Below are 5812 nucleotides of genomic sequence, written 5' to 3'. Positions count from 1 at the left end.
TCAGTCTGACAGTACTAGGGAAATGATATGTTCAAAAATTTGAAACAACAAATTAGAAAACACAGAGTAAGAAAATTTGCAATAAAAGAAGGGAAGAATGGAAGGGGAGAAAAGGAAAGACAAAAAATGAGAGAATTAATGCTAATTATTTTCATTGTCTCCCATCTCTAAAGTAACTTTTTAATTTAATTATTTATTTTATATACCAACCTCAGTTTCCCCTCTGTCCTGTCATTAGTTCCCTCACTGTCCTCCTTTCTACACCCCAATGCACTTCCCAGAAAGGATGGGTCTCTCAGGGGAATTAACAAAGAATAGTAAGAAGCAGGACTAAACTACTCCCCACTGCATCAAGGCTGAGTAAGTCATCCAAGCATAGGGAATAGGTTCCAAAAAGTCAGCTCATGTGTCAGACAGATTTCGGTCCCACTGTTAGGGGCCACAGCCAGACCAATCTATACAACTATCACCACAAACAGAGGGCTTAGTTCGGTCCCATGCAGGTTCCTTAACAGACAGTCTAGAGTCCATGAGCTCCCAATAGCTCACACCAGCTGTATTGTGGGTTTCCCCACCATGATCTTGACCCAACTTGCTCATATAATGCCTCCTCCATCTCTTTGACTGAACTCCCATAGCTCAGCCCAGTGCTTGGCTGTGCATCTCTATATATGCTTTCATCAGTTATTGGATAAAGGTTCTATGATGGCAGTTGGGGTAGTAAACAATATGATTACTGGAGATAAGTTCAGGCACCCTCTCCACTATTGCTAGGTGTCTTGTTGAGGTCATCCTTGTGGGTTCCTGGGAGTTTCCCTGGTACTAGGTTTCTCCATCACCCCACAATGACCCTCTCTATCGAAATATCTCCTTCATTTCTTTCCCTCTCACTCCCTCCCCTAAATCTGCAATCCTGATCCCTCATGTTCCCATCTCCAAATCCCCTCCCCTCTGCCCCTCCCCAACAACAGTTTACTCAGGAGATTTTAATCTGAAACTGTGCTTTTCTTTCCCAGCCACACAGACCTTAATCATCACAAAGAAACTATATTAATTACAGCACTGTTTGGTCAATGGCTCATGTGTATACATAGTTAGCTCTTTCATCTTAAAGTAAACCATTTCTACTAATCTATGTATCACCATGAGACTGTGGCTTACCAGCAACATCCTGCCAAATTTCTCCTTCAGCAACTACATGGTACCTCTCCAAACTAGCTACTCTCTCTATTTTCAGATTTCACTCCTAGCTTTACTCTACTAAGTCATTGGTCAAAACAGCTTTACATATCAACACATATACAGAAGGACATTACACATCAGGAGATCTCATCTATTTCATCATTCATTCACAGGGCCATCCATGGATCCCTCTGAGGGTTCTCCTTGTTACCTAGCTTCTCTGGGGCAGTGAATTTTACCCTGTCTATCATTTGCTTTATATCTAATATCCACTTATGAGTGAGTACACACCATGTTTGTCATTCTAGGTCTCAGTTCCTCACTCAGGATGATTCTTTTCTAGTTACATTCATTTGCCCCCAAATTTCACAGTGTCATTGTATTTTACAAGTGAGTATGTTGAAATAGGAGCGGCGGCGGGGCTGTGTCCCCAACACCCCGGCCGCTTGGCTAGCTCATGCCCGAAATAACAACACACAAACTGTATTCATTTAAGAACTGCTTGGCCCATGAACTCTAGCCCTTACAGGCTAATTCTCGCACCTGGACTAGCCCATTTCTAATGATGTGTGTAAGCACCCCAAGGTGCGCTTACCAGGAAGATTCTAGCCTTCGTCCATCCTGGGAGAGTGTAGCATGGCAAGCATGGCGTCTCTGCTCCAGAGCAGAGCTGTCGAGTCTCTCCGGGAGCAGAGCAGAGTCTGACCTCACTTCCTCTTCCGCCCAGAATTCTATTCTGTTTCCTCCTCCCATCTATGCTCTAAACTAAGCCAAGCAGTTTCTTTATTGCTCAGCCAATGAAATCAACAGATTGATATATGACACTCCCACATCATGAGTAAATGTACATTTTCTTTATCCTTTCTTCAGTTGAGGGGCATTTAGGTTGTTACCCGTTTCTGGTTATTACAAATAATGCTGCTATGAACACAGTTGAACAAGTATCCTTTTGATATGATTGAGCATCCTTTGAGGATATTCCCAAGAGTGGTATTGCTGAGTCTTGAGGTATACTAATTCCCAGTTTTGTGAGAAACTGCCATACTAAGTTCCAAAGTGGCTGTACAAGTTTGCACTTCCACCAGAAATGGAGGAGTGTTCCCCCTATTCCATGTCCTCTCCAACATGTAAGATGGTATCTCAGAGTTGTTTTGATTTGCATTTCCCTGATGGCTAAAGATGTTGAACATTTTCCTAGGTGTCTTTTAGTCATTTGAGATTCTTCTGTTGAGAGTTCTGTGTTTCGATATATAACCCATTTTTAATTGGATTATTCGGTATTTTGATGTCTAGTTTCTTGAAGTATTTATATATTTTAGAGATATGCCCTCTGTGAGATGTAGAGTTGGTGAAAATCTTTTCCCATTATGTAGGCTTTCATGTTGTCTTTGGACCACATCTTTTGTCTTTCAGAAACTTTTCAATTTCAGGAAATCCAGTTTATTAATTGTTGCTCTCAGTGTCTGTGTTACTGGTATTGTATTCAAGAAGATGTCTCCTGTGGCAAGGCATTCAAAGTTACTTTCCACTTTCTCTTCTATCCAGTTCAGTGTAACTGGATTGATTTTGAGGTCTTTGATCCACTTGGAATTGAGTTTTCACAGGGCAATGGATATGGATCTAATTGCATTCTTCTACATACTGATATCCAGTTATACAAGCACCATTTGTTTAATATGTTTTTTCTTCTTTCTATTGTACAGTTTTGATTTCTTCATCAAAAATCAGAAATCCATAGCTGTGTGGATTTATGTAAGGATTTATGATTTGATTCCATTGATCCATGTGTTTGTTGTTATGCCAAAACAAAGCTGTTTCATTACTAGAGCTCTAAATTAAAGCTTGAAGTCAGGGATGGTGATGTCTCTAGGAGTTCCTCTGTTGCACATATTTTTAGCTATTCTGGGTTTATGTTTTTCAATATGATGTTCACTATTGTTCTTAGAAGTCTGTGAAGAATTGTGTGGGGATTTTGTTGGGGATTGCATTAAATATATAGATTGCTTTTGGTAAGATATTACTATATTAATCCTACCTATCCATGAGCATGGGAGAACTTTCCATTTTCTGATATCTTCTATTTCTTTCTCTTTTTTTTACTAAAATGATGGGTTTTTAATGGGAAACAGAGATATGGTTACAATTACGTTTGTCTGACACATACACACATACAAAAAAAAATCCATGGGCAATTCTGAACTGAAAGTTTACAAAATAACAAGGGTAACACTGGGTACAGGAAGAAGAGCTGTTCCAGAACTTCAGAAGCCAAGCTAATATGGCCTCTTCCTGCGATCCTATCTGTGCTCACCCCTAGAGTCCATCTTGCCAGGGCCAAAACCGTCTCTGTCCCCACCACCCCGGTCCCCTCGGAAGCCCCCGCGGTCCCTGCCTTGGTCCCGGTAGCCACCCCAATTATAGCCTCCTCTGCCACAGCGATAATCTCCATAGTTACCCCCCATATGAGAGCCTCCTGGTCCCCCTCCTGGGCCATCTGGCTTAGGGGCCTTACACTGGTGGGATTCATTTCTCCAAGAGAAGTTCATATTCTCACATGTATCTTCCAATCCCCAGCTCGTTGCTGTCCACCACCTCCACCACTTCCACTGGGGAATCCTCCGCGGTCACCGCCACCACTGCCACTTCCTCCGTAGCCTCCACAGCCCATGGGTCCTCCTCGCCCTCGGCCTCCATGACCATTTCCACCACCCCTGATTGAAGTCAGCTCGGCGGGTAGCAAATGAAGCCTTAATAGGATTCCCAGAGAATTCTTTACCATCAAAACAATTGATAGCTGCTTTAGCAGAAGGTGGGTCATCAAATAAGACTGTTGCCTCACCCTTCAGCTTGCCAGTTTCCCTGTCCGTATACAAATTAATCATAGGCTGTCCAGTTTTTTTTTATTTGTCTTAATAATTTCAATCTGCTTGAAGTAATCAGCCACAGATTCTATTGTAACACTCTCGCCCAGGCCTTGCACAAAGATGGTGTTGTTCTCTGAATTATCCTGTTCAGAATCATGGCGTGATCCTTGATCCTGAGGGCCACCAAATTTATTGAAGCCACCACAGTCACTTCCGCCCATGCCGCCTCTGCCTTCTCGGCCACCTCCACGGCCTCTGGGTTCATAGCCACCACTGCTTCGGTTGTAACCACCTCCACTGCCTCTGCCACGGCGCCCACGGTCCTGCTGGCCTCCCCGTAGCCACTGCCGCCACCACCACTCATGGAGAACTGATCTTGGCTATAGTTGCCTCCACCACCACCACTGCTGCTGTTGCACTGGTTCTGTTGTCCATAACCCTGAGGTGGGTTATAGGAGCTTTGTTGTTGTTCATAGCTTTGTTGCTATCCACCATAGGCAGACTGTTGGCCATAGCCTCCACCATGGGGCTGCCCATAGCTGCTGCTCTGAGAACTGCCACCATAACTTCCCGAGGTGCTGCTAGGAGCTGACTGTTAGCCATAGCCAAGGTAGGAGGACTGCTGCCCATAAGAAGATTGGGAACTCTGGCTGCTGCCATAACCTCCAGTGGAACTATGGCTGATTGAGTGCCATAACCTGTGTTTTGGGTCTGTCCATAAGAAGAGCCATAGCTGCTCTGGCCGTATACTGAAGTGACAGCTGATTGGCTATAAGCACTGTAACTCTGCTGGCCATAGAGTTAATTGCTCTGTTGGGAGTAGCCCTGCCCAGGCTGGGTAGGATAGGCCCCATAGCTTTGAGTTGCTTGTGTATAGTCGTTTGAAGCCATGTCCGTGCACGCGCACACAGGCAGCCAAGCAACCGAGTTCCAGACGACTGCGAAGGACGCCGCGAGGACTGATTCTATTTATTTCTTTAAAGATTTAAAGTTCTTGTCATACAGGTCTTTCACATGTTTGGTAAGAGTTACCAAAAATATTTTATATCATTTGTTCAAATTGTAAAAGGTCTTGTAGACAACAAACAGTGCCTCAGAAAAATGGGATCAAGGTGCTTGGCCAAACTTAAAACAGAGATGTCAGGATGGAAATAGAAAACACTATCCTGAGTGAGGTAAGCCAGACCCAAAAAGAGGAACATGGGATGTACTCACTCATATTTGGTTTCTAGCCATAAATAAAGGACATTGAGCCTATAACTAGTGATCCTAGAGAAGCTAAAGAAGAAAGAGAACCCAAAGAAAAACCTATAGGCATCCTCCTGAATATTAACCTTCATCAGGCGATGAAAGGAGACTGAGAAGAGACCCACATTGGAGCACCGGACAGAAATCTCAAGGTCCAAATCAGAAGCAGGGGAGAGAGCACGAGCAAGGAACTCAGGACCGCGAGGGGGGCACCCACCCACTGAGACAATAGGGATGTTCTATCGGGAACTCACCAACGCCAGATGGCCTGGGTCTGAAAAAGCATGGGATAAAACTGGACTTGCTGAACATAGCGGACAATTAGGACTACTAAGAACTCAAGAACAATTGCAATGGGTTTTTGATCCTACTGAACGTAGTGGCTTTGTGGGAGCCTAGGCAGTTTGGATGCTCACCTTACTAGACCTGGATGGAGGTGGGTGGTCCTTGGATTTCCCACAGGGCAGGGAACACTTATTGCCCTTCGGGCTGATGAGGGAGGGGGACTTGATTAGGGG

The 5812-nt window shown here is 44.2% G+C and overlaps 1 pseudogene; it reads right to left on the bottom strand.

Moving 5' to 3' along the window:
* Positions 1-3373: 3373 nt before the first annotated feature.
* On the bottom strand, positions 3374-4937 carry LOC126495255 (RNA-binding protein FUS-like; annotated as a pseudogene).
* Between the last annotated feature and the right edge of the window lie 875 nt (positions 4938-5812).

Source organism: Alexandromys fortis, unplaced genomic scaffold (genome assembly GCF_014885135.2).
Source record: "Alexandromys fortis isolate MF-2015 unplaced genomic scaffold, M_Fortis_MF-2015_v1.1 scaffold_436, whole genome shotgun sequence".
NCBI lineage: Eukaryota > Metazoa > Chordata > Mammalia > Rodentia > Cricetidae > Alexandromys > Alexandromys fortis.
The sequence above is the reverse complement of the archived record's forward strand: the minus strand, read 5'-3'. Positions and strand labels throughout refer to the sequence as shown.